Consider the following 11,817-nt stretch of genomic DNA (forward strand, 5'->3'; position numbering starts at 1 on the left):
TCAATAGGGATCTCCTAGGGTGCCAAAAAGGCTAGAAACGGCCCTGACCGTGATCATGCTAAAAATGATTATAACTGAATAAATGCAGCATTTACAACATTTTCCTGTCAAAGCCTTCAGTTTTGTTTCCTCAAATAAGAATAGTCAGGATAGTTTACCCAAAATGAAACTTGTTGGCATGAGGGTGAGTAAATGATGGCAGTTTTTCTCCTGTAGAATACTAAAAATAGTTTGGAAGATGTTGGTAAGAAAACAGTTGAGTCATTCTACGAAACGGGTGCCATTTGGGTCCGCAACGTTTGATCAGATGCATAAGGCACAAAAATGTCCCAAAGTCTGTTTCCAAAGCTTAAGGGTATTAATTCAAGTGTTCTTTTTAACATGATATATGATAAAAATGCTTTTTTTTTTGAAGATTAGCATACTATTTTTAATCATTTTTCATTATTACATAGCCAATTTCACATGTGTTAACCAACATGACATTTGTATCTAAAATATCACCAAATAAGTTATATATTATTTTTAAACATACTATTTTCAGGATTATATGTTTGTCCCTGTTTACACAAGATATACTTATTCACAATAAACCTTATTTTTTTTGTAAATATTTTATGATTTGTGCACGTCCCTCAGTTTGACTTGCCACCCCGTCACACTAACTTGTTTTATCTATAAATAATGCTCTGTTCCTTTAAATGACATCACAAAGCCTAAGTGACATCATTTGAGCCTTATAGCCACCAAGAACAAAAGAAGGCAACTATGTAAATTTTTTTTACATTGTTTATTTGTTGCTTTTTCATGTTAGGCAGGGCCCGTCAAGCTTAAACTTACCACCCCGTCATGCACAATAGATAGGGAAAACTGTTTTTTATTATTCTTTTACATTATTAATACAAAGATAATTGAATTTCAGATTGAATGCATATATGCTAGGTGAGAAACTTGACCACATGGGAGATTTGCTGACATTTTGGGATGAAATTTACCACCCCGTCACGTTTTTGTGATGGGGTGGTATGTGACGGGGTGGTAAATTTCATCCCAAAATGTCCCTCGATAAAAATCACATTCTGGGGGGTAAAACTTTTTCTTTTTGGCAGGGTTCCCTTGGTAAAATGTGCATTCCAAGGGCTAAATATCATGTTATTTGGGCTCGCTTCAACCAGTGGACATGAAAAACAACCCACTGCAACAGTGTAAAAGTAGCCTAGCCCAGTTTCGCAGGAAAAATGCAGACTTGGCAACACTGTTTGGTTTATTAATTCATTAATTCACTCACTCATTATATCACTCACACACTTTTTAGTCAATTTGAAGGTCTGGCCTCCCCCAGTTTTTAAAGTTTAAAACCAGCAGATCATATAGAGAAACACTTTGTCCATACCACCCCGTCACATTTACCACCCCGTCACAGGGTCATTTTGTTAAAACTTTATGGAAAGAAAATGAAATAGTACATAAATTAATGTTGAATGATGTTCTTGTTGTGTGGACTAATGAGATAAATGTAACTTTATTTGTATTTTTTAAGTGAATACATTTTTTCAGTACAAACAATGAGGCCATTGAAAGGTCAAATTCATATTTCAAGATTAAAAATCTAAGAATAAAAAAAAAAAAAAAAAAATTACTGATGGTTTTTTGATGGTAAAATTATTGATGGTTTCCAAAAAAGGGACATTTTTCTATTAGGAAAACATTAGATTTTAAAAATCTATTTCTTGTTTTACCACTCCAATGGCATACATATTGTCCGTGACGGGGTGGAACAAGAATGGCTTCCTTGCCTGAATAAAAAGGATAATATTAATAAAGATTTTGTGCCTGAGGTGTGAAAATATGTTTTTTGGAAGATTAACATATCTTTCATTTTGTAGGTTTGTTTAAAAAAAAAAAGTTTGTTCATAATGAAAATTTTGAAAAATGCAAAGTGGAAATGGCACCCGTTTCCTAGAATGAGTCAGTTCCTCTTGGTCAATACATTGGAAGTCAATGGGAACTGAAACCACTTTGTTACCAAAATATTGTTTAAAGAAGTTATATTGGTTTAGAAACACATGAGGATGAGTAATAATAATAATCTGTTATAATAATGTTTAGAAACTTTTTATTAGAGAATCCAACAGTTCAGCAATCATTATGCATAGCTTTTATGATTCCTCATTATAATCATAAAGAAGAAACAAACACAAATAACAATACCTCATTATAATCATATACCTCAATAGAATCAATACCTTATTATAATTCCAGTAAGGACTTTGGTGTTCTTCCAAAACTGTCTAGAAGTAAGCTTTGGGAGTGCGGAAATAATTGAGAAAACGCTTTTTGATAAACTGGACTGCTTCCCTAAAATCAACAGCAAAGAACCCCAAAAGCTAAGAGAACTTGCAGATCTGCTCAAAGAAGTGGAGTCAGCGAAGCTTGGAGGCTACCTACCCGGGCTCTCTTTCTTAGACACAGCGCGGGGCGTGGCACCTATTGTCAACAAACTTCCTCCTAGCCTCCAAGAGAAGTGGATGTCCCAAGGGTCTCAATACAAGCTTCAGTTCCAGGTACCATTTCCTCCATTCACATTTTTCACAGAGTTTGTATGCAGGGAAGCCTACATGCGTAACGACCCAAGTTTCACATTCCACTTATCTTCGACTGCCCCTGCAAAGCCAGAAATCTCAGTAAAAAGAAGCGGACCACTGAAAAGCTTCATCTCTACTCACAAAACTGAGATTGCACAAACAACCAGCTCTACCGATTCACTGATTAGTAAGCCAGATATCAACAGACAATGCCCCATTCACAGGAAACCCCATACCTTCAAAAGGTGCAGAGCCTTCAGAGCCAAGAGCATTGAGGAACGGAAAATGTTTTTGAAGGAGCATAATATTTGCACTGTAAAAAATTGCTGTAAATTTACAGCCAATTTCCAACAGTAAAATACCGTAATTTCAATAAACAGTTAAATCCTGTAAATTTACAGCTAATGGTCGGTAAATTAATTACTTGCAGTAAATTTACAGCACTTAACAGTAAAAAGGTTTGTTCCTGAGAAAAACGGCCTAATACTGTAAAAAAAACAGCACATGGGGGCTCTTGAGATATTTTTGGCTGTTGGCGCGAATCGCGTGTTAGGCTACTGAAAGACAGACGACTGTAAAAGAGACCGATAGACAGTTATCAACGGTGAGGCTTTTCAGTAGTTCGTGTTCTCCAAACTCCGATTTTAACGTTAGGTTTTGGAATAACTGACGACGGGCCGCTGAATTATTAGAAAAAACAATGCATGGGCCTATCCGAGATTGTAATGCAGCCACAACTCGAAGCGGCCCGTCGTCAGTAACGTTATTCCTCCTCGGTCACCACACCTCAAGATATTGTTCAGATGTTGTATTTCAAGACATTTTTCAGGTTTTTGTTCTTAAAACGATATTGTATGTAATTATTTATTAAACATCTCATCCCAGTCCTCCGTTGCTAATTCAGATCGTCATTTTACAACTGCCAGATTCTGGAAGATAAATTCTTCAAACAGTGGTACAAGAGGATGTGGTGCTGGTCCTTCAGGAGTCACTCTCAATCTGTCTGTCTATAAAGCCTATAAAAACCCAGTCTTCATGTATTTTATAACACTTCAGCTTGTGATTCTTATTAAGAGCGGGTCATTTTTTAGGATTCTTTAGCTAACCTAACTAAGTCTCTGAGATCCTGAGACCTTGCACTTCTGGAGACTCCAGGTAGGTTGCAGTTCTGGAAAATGGTGGCGCTGGAGACTAAAAGGTTCCTGATGGTTTCACACTTAACTCTTCACCTTAATTCTTCAATCTTTTGCAGTTAACATGTGTCTTTTCTTTTCCACCTGTTTTTGTATGACCCCGCTGACCTAATGAGCATTTTGCTGTCCCTTGGTCATGCTTTAACTTTGCAATTTCTAGTATTGCATTAGTATTGCGTCCTTCTCGTGAGTATTTAATCATTTTTGACTTTTCAGTCTAAGTTAAATCTCTTTTTTGGCTCATTTTGCCTGTAAAAGCAAACCTGCCTAATAATTCTGCACACCTGAATATAAGGCATTTTTCATTTCCAGCCTTCATGAACAATTATATATCACTTATAAATGATTAAAAACATTATTAATAGTAGTTATTAAGATTGATGTGGATTGAAATTGGTCAAATGTGTTTGGAAAAAAAATATGATCAGAAAGTTAGCTTGCCTAATAATTCTGCACACAGTGTATGGTGTAGGTGAAAATCCGGGGCAATGGATGAAACGGTGGATGATCAGCCTGGAAGGCTGCATAATCTGCGAGGGTGTGCAGCCAACTTTTCTCACTGGACTTGCTGCATTGTTCTCTCTGTATTATATCTTTAATTTGCAGTACCAGGAGGAAGCAGCATCCACACTGGAATTCCTTCAAAGGTAAATTTGCACTCATATTATTTATTATTAATTAATATGTTAGTATTAGTTTGGTGACTTAAAGGAATAGTTCACCCAACAATGAAATTTATCATCTCATGATTTACTCGCCCTCAAGCCAACCTAGGTGAATATGACATTTTTCTTTCAGCCAAACAAAATCTGAGTTATTTTAAATAAGATCCTGGCTTCTTCCAGCATTGTAATGGCATTACATTTGTCCAAGTTTTGGAAGCCCAAAAAGTGTATTCAAATTGTAGTAAAAATTGTCAACGTTACTGCAGTAGTTCAACCTTAAATTTGTTACAAGAACTTTTTGTGCATCAAAAAAGCAAAGCAAAAAAAAATTGACTTTATTTAACAATATGAACTGTTGTCATACGTAGTGAACTCAGTGCAGGATTCCTTGTTTACATCCGAATGCCAACACAGTATTGGCCGAAGCTGAACACGTGAGCAGACATACATGCATGTGATGTTTACACAGGAAAAATATCTTAATTTGTGTTCCGAAGATGAACAAAGGTCTTACGGGTGAGTAATTAATGACAGAAATTTTATTTTTGAATGAACTAACCCTTTAAGAAATAGTTCCACCTAAAATAACTATATAATTTACTTAACTTTGTTCTCTCAAACTTGTGACTTTTTTTCTTTAAAAGGCCATAGTATCACAATACAATAATATATCATTTGGAAACATTTGTGAATGCTTTAACTAACATGAACTAACAAAGAGATATACATTTGTTACTGTAACGAAGCGGGACTGAGGCAGAGATCCATTTGCAAGCTTTATTAAGAATATCGTAGTCGTACAGGCAGGGTCAATCAGGATCAGACAGGAACAGCAAGGAACAGGCAGAGTCGTGGTCAGAGTACAGGCAGTAGATCGAGGACAGGCAGATATCATTCACAGGACGGTAGACAAGGCAAGGGTCAGGACAGGCAGCAACGGGTCAATAACAGGGAACAGACAGTAACGGCAACAGACAGGCAGACAGGAATATAAACGCTCAGAAGTGATACCAGAGTAATCAAGACCTCGCGGTGAGGTGGTGTGAGTGAAAGTCCTTTATAGTCCTGTTAATGTACTGCAGCTGGGTGTGGTGATTAGTGATAGTGATTGGTGGAGTGAGTGCAGGTGATTGGCAGAGAGGATTATGGGTAATGTAGTCCGGGATGTGACAGGAACAGACGTGATCGTGACATAACGCCCCCCTCCCGGAAGGCGCGTCCTCGCGGCGTAAAAGGAACAGCTGGGGAGGGAGGGTGGGTGCATTGGAGACCTGCATGCAGACAGGAACGGGGTCCCCAATGCAGGTCCAGGAGCCTCGGGCAGCCACGGCGGGGCAGGAGCCTCGGGCAGCCACGGCGGGTCAGGAGCCTCGGGCAGCCACGGCGGGTCAGGTGGCTCGGGCAGCCACGGCAGGACAGAGTCCGAAGATGACCACGGCGGGTCAAAGTCCATTAATGGCCATAGGGGTTTATAGTCCATGGGCGGCCCTAGCAGTTCGGAGCACGCTGATGGTTGAGGTCGTGCAGGGTCCCCACCCACAAGCTCCCCACCCTCTGGTATATGGCCCCCCCCCAAAAAGTTCTTGGGGAAATCAACGGTGGCCATGGTCGATTCGTGGACAAGGAGCTTGTGGGGCGCTGGCAGGGCAAGTAGCACAGGTTCTGGAGCGGACTCGATGGCTGGAACACCCCCTATGTTCCTTGACACCAAAGGGGCGGCCATCTTGCCCGTAGGCACTGGCGAAACAGCCATCTTGTCCATCGCAACCGGCGAACTTGAGTGCGTCGCAACCGGCGAACTTGAGTGCGTCGCAACCGGCGAACTTGAGTGCGTCGCAACCGGCGAACTTGAGTGCGTTGCAACCGGCGAACTTGAGTGCGTTGCAACCGGCGAACTTGAGTGCGTTGCAACCGGCGAACTTGAGTGCGTTGCAACCGGCGAACTTGAGTGCGTTGCAACCGGCGAACTTGAGTGCGTTGCAACCGGCGAACTTGAGTGCGTTGCAAGCGGCGAACTTGAGTGCGTTGCAAGCGGCGAGCTTGAGTGCGTTGCAAGCGGCGAGCTTGAGTGCGTAGCGACCGGCGGGCTTGAGAGCGAAGCGGCCAGCGGGGCAAACGGCTGCTCTGAGACGGCAGCAGGCCGTTCTGGGACAACAGCGGACTGCTCTGGGACAACAGCGGGCTGCTCTGGGACAACAGCGGGCTGCTCTGGGACAACAGCGGGCTGCTCTGGGACAACAGCGGGCTGCTCTGGGACAACAGCGGACTGCTCTGGGACAGCAGCGGGCTCGGGCGGGCAGACTGCTCCCAAGTCCATAGAGCTCGAGTACATCCTCCACGCACGCATGACAGCCAAGACATAAAAAGTGAAGACAGCCCTCTTGGCCATCACAGGACTGACAGGGAAAGCATGCTGGACTGGAGTGGACTCACTGGCTGGAACGGGCTCGGGAACGGATTCACTGGCTGGAACGGGCTCTGGGCAATCAGCAGAGACGTGACGTTGCTCTGGGCGATCAGCGGAGACGTGACGTTGCTCTGGGCGATCAGCGGAGACGTGACGTTGCTCTGGGCGATCAGCGGAGACGTGACGTTGCTCTGGGCGATCAGCAGAGACGTGACGTTGCTCTGGGCGATCAGCGGAGACGTGACGTTGCTCTGGGCGATCAGCGGAGACGTGACGTGACTCTGGGCGATCAGCGGAGACGTGACGTGACTCTGGGCGATCAGCGGCGACATGACGTGTTGCTGTTGTGATGGTAGCCGCCATCTGGTGCGTGTTACGTGGCGCGGCGGCCATTACGTGACCTACCATGGTGTCGCATTCCTCCGCGACTCCCACAGTAAACAGAGACCCAACAGACAACAATGCATAGTCCATAAAGCTGCTGAGTGACGAACGCGGTCCCTCTCGTCTTAGTTGATTCTGGAGAGGTTGGTTGACGCCATCACAAAAGAAATCAATCAGAGCACAGTCCGGAAGATCAGAGAGGTAAGCAATGTCTAGATATTCCTGCACATATTCCTCTAAGGATTGCGTGCCCTGCGAACTCCACAATAGTAATTGCGTAATGTCCATACCGTGTAGATGCTCTCCGGGAAAGCTGCTGGATCGTTGTGGCAGCGAGCTCTTCTGTAACGAAGCGGGACTGAGGCAGAGATCCATTTGCAAGCTTTATTAAGAATATCGTAGTCGTACAGGCAGGGTCAATCAGGATCAGACAGGAACAGCAAGGAACAGGCAGAGTCGTGGTCAGAGTACAGGCAGTAGATCGAGGACAGGCAGATATCATTCACAGGACGGTAGACAAGGCAAGGGTCAGGACAGGCAGCAACGGGTCAATAACAGGGAACAGACAGTAACGGCAACAGACAGGCAGACAGGAATATAAACGCTCAGAAGTGATACCAGAGTAATCAAGACCTCGCGGTGAGGTGGTGTGAGTGAAAGTCCTTTATAGTCCTGTTAATGTACTGCAGCTGGGTGTGGTGATTAGTGATAGTGATTGGTGGAGTGAGTGCAGGTGATTGGCAGAGAGGATTATGGGTAATGTAGTCCGGGATGTGACAGGAACAGACGTGATCGTGACAGTTACAGTATTTAATATAGTTCATTGATTGTTAGTTCAGTGCATTAACTAATGTTAACATATACACCCTTTTGATTTTAACAACAATAATGCAAATATTGAAAATAATTAAGATTAATACATGCTGTAGAAGTATTGTTCATTCTTAGTTCATGTTAACTAAAATTGTTAAAGGAACACCGAGTTTTTGGGACTTTATCTTATTCATCGTATCCCCCAGGGTTAGATAAGTCCATACACCCCATTCTCATCTGACGCACCCACCGCTAGCCTAGCTTAGCACAAAGACTGGAGGTAAACAACTCCATCTAGCCTACTGCTCAATAAGAGACAAAATAACGCCAACATTTTCCTATTTACATGTTGTGATGTGTATAGTTACATTGTGTACTAAGACCAACGGGAAACGGAAAGTTGTGATTTTCTAGACCGATATGGCTAGGAACTATACTCTCATTCCTGCGTAATAATCAAGGAACAATGCGGCACAATGATATTACACAGCGCCTGAAAATAGGCTAACTTCCGTCAACATAACTAATGTGACAACCTGCTTACACAGAGAGCGCTGGGGACTATTTCAGGCGCTGTGTAATATTATTGCGCCGCTGCACTCGTGGGACGGCTCAAAGTTCCTTGATCATTACACAAAAATGAGAGTATAGTTCCTAGCCATATCGGTCTAGAATATCACAACTTTTAATTTTCCGTCGGTCTTAGTACACAATGTAACTATACACATCACAACATGTAAATAGGAAAATGTTGGCGTTATTTTGTCTCTTATTGAGCAGTAGGCTAGATGGAGCCGTTTACCTCCAGTCTTTGTGCTAAGCTAGGCTAGCGGTGGGTGCGTCAGACAGAGTTATGGCACGCACGGAGATGAGAATGGTGTGTATGGACTTATCTAACTCTGGGGGATACAGTGAATAAGCTAAAGTCCCAAAAAGTTGGTGTGTTCCTTTAACAAATTAAATTTTATTGTAAAGTGTTACCAAAATTTTGATCATACCATATAAAATCATTGTTCACTAAAAATATTTCTCTCTTATTTTAAAGACGTTTTGTTGGAATAAATCCGGAAAAGGGGACCAAGGCTGCACGGGGAAAAGTTACATCCAAAAAAACTGGGAAAAAAGTGCAAAAGAAAACCATAACTGTCAACACCAAAGTGTCAAACCTCTTAAAGAGACTTATGGACTTTGAGTGGGACTTCATTTAAAAAGTGTAGTTGACACACCCCACACCCATGCAGGTTGGTTTCTGAAAAATATGCTGGCCTGGTGAGTTATACTTTGTTTTACCAAGTTATTTAGGTATTAAAAATGCTGATGCTTTGTTAAAGCCTGTTTGAGTGTTTATTTATTTATTTATTTTAATAATTGGTTTGTTTCAGTGCAATTGTTTTTTTGGAGTAATGTTTGGTGAAGCCTGATTCGATTTGTATTTTATATACAGGTAGATTGTCTATATATTGTTTGTTTTTGTTTGTATGTTTGCTTTTTCATTAGCCATTTTTGTATTTTGATATGTTGATGGGTGTTTATTTTTATATGCACCGAATATTACTTGAATACTTTTACATTTTTATCGGAATAAAAAAAACACTAACTTGGCTTTATTCCTTTTTGTTACCCATAGACAAATATAAAATGCTGAGTTATTATAGCATTTAAAATTTGAATGATTTGGTTGTGACTAGTATATCATTTAACAGCTATCAATGTAAAAGAATTTCCCTGTAAAAAAACAGTAATCTACTGGCAGCTGTGGTTGCCAGCATGATACTGTAAATATACAGAGCACTACCGTTTTTGAAATTAACAGCCAAATACCGTTTTTTTTCAGCTACAGTAGACTACTGTAATTTAACTGTTAAATTACAGTTATCTACTGTAGCTGAAAAAACGGTACTTGGCTGTTAATTTCAAAAACGGTAGTGCTCTGTATTTTTACAGTATCATGCTGGCAACCACAGCTGCCAGTAGATTACCGTTTTTTTACAGGGAAATTTTTTACAGTGTGTTTCAGATGTTGTTCTTCAAATGATCATGTGGCCAAAGACTGTGATGTTAGCATACAGTGCACAGAGTGTGGCAGTAACAAACATGTCACAGCTCTTCATCCTGGACCACCCCCATGGATGCTAAAGGCACCCAATACAGAGCATGGCGGGGAGAAAGAAATTGCAAACCCTTCCATTAACTCTAAATGCACAGAGGTCTGTGGGGATGCTAATAGTTCACGATCCTGTTAGAAAATCTGTCTCATCAGAGTTCACCCCAAGGGAGAGCCAGACAAATCACTGAAAATCTATGCTATTCTCGACGATCAAAGTAGTGATCGACCGATATTGATTTTTTATAACCGATACCGATACCGATTATTTGCATGTTTATGTACCTGATAACCGATATGCAGAACCGATATTTATTTACTGTTATACTTCTGTTTTTGACAATTAGCCTATTACAACACAAATGAGCTGAACAAACCATTTTATTTATAACAATCACTCCCTCCTTGCATACAAAAAAAAAAAACTTTATATTTATTAACTAAATAATGGTTATGTAGTAAATCAAATGATTATATAATCTAGGGTGTTTTAAACGAGATAATCTTGTCAAAAATTTCATGCAGTGGCCGTGCTTGAGGCTTCCTGATCATCAACCCATTTAGGTGCTGAGCAATATGAACGAACTTTTTTTTCCGAGACTATATAAAGTTAAACAGCACTTGTCAGTTGGCATTTTATGATCTAAATTTAATCTAACGTTAAATCATGAAATGCCAACTGACAAAGTGCTGTTTGACTATAACTTAATCAACCGCGATCGCGCATGGAGATAATAAGTAATTAATTTCCACAAAGCGGTAGGCTATATTTATATGTGTATTAGCGAAATAATTGTTATGTAGTAAATGATAATATAATCTAGGGTGTTTAAACAAGATAATCTTGTCAAAAGTTTCATTCAGTGGCCGTGCTTAAGCCTCCTGATCATCCGTCAGTTGCTAAGCAATATGAACGAACTTTTTCTTCTAGACTAATGGTGAGCAAATACAACAGATAGAGAATTAAATTCAGTGCTTTTATTTTCAACATGCACTCATTCATGTCTGTTTTATTTAATTCATGTAAAGTTACGTCTTTATTGGGGCAGGACATGACGAATTACACTACGTGACTCAATGAGTTCGTCTCAATTGTTTAGAAACAAGCTGCATAAATTAACTATATCAGGAATTTATGTCTCAGATCTCATTTGTGCATGTCTGTTATGTTAAATAAAGTTGATTAATTAAAGCAAACCAAGTAGAACATATACTTTAGTTGTTGTTGACTGATCTCCTCAGACGCCCGGGCTGCAATGGCGGAAATCTCAAAACGGCCACAAGATGGCGCCGTAAATCGGCGAATCCGATATTACAAAACCGATACCCGATTATGGAAAAATGCTTAAATATCGGGAAAAATATCGGTAAACAGATACATCGGTCGATCACTAGTTCAAAGTAATCGTTCTCTTGCCAGGTCTGAGTTCTTCGACCTCTTTAATCTCAAGAGCACAGAGTTTTCCTACACTCTGCGCACATGCGCTGGAGTTACAGAAATGTCTGGGAGGCGAGCTATAGACTTCATCGCACACTGTCTAGATGGCAGTCTTTCAGTCCCACTCTCTTCGCTCATTGAGTGCAACCACATGCCCGAAGACAGGTCAGAAATACCCACTCCTAAAGCAGCAAAACACCACCCACATCTCAAATCTATTGCTCATCT

The 11,817-nt window shown here is 41.0% G+C and overlaps 1 long non-coding RNA gene across 1 annotated transcript; it reads left to right on the top strand.

Annotated features, from left to right (window-relative positions):
- Nucleotides 1-2,061: 2,061 nt before the first annotated feature.
- On the top strand, nucleotides 2,062-9,767 carry LOC125249795. The gene is made up of 4 exons (XR_007180647.1): nucleotides 2,062-2,564; nucleotides 4,239-4,425; nucleotides 4,812-4,959; nucleotides 9,093-9,767. It is a non-coding gene; the product is annotated as an uncharacterized LOC125249795 (long non-coding RNA).
- Nucleotides 9,768-11,817: the final 2,050 nt, after the last annotated feature.

The sequence above is a fragment of the Megalobrama amblycephala genome, linkage group LG16 (genome assembly GCF_018812025.1).
Source record: "Megalobrama amblycephala isolate DHTTF-2021 linkage group LG16, ASM1881202v1, whole genome shotgun sequence".
NCBI lineage: Eukaryota > Metazoa > Chordata > Actinopteri > Cypriniformes > Xenocyprididae > Megalobrama > Megalobrama amblycephala.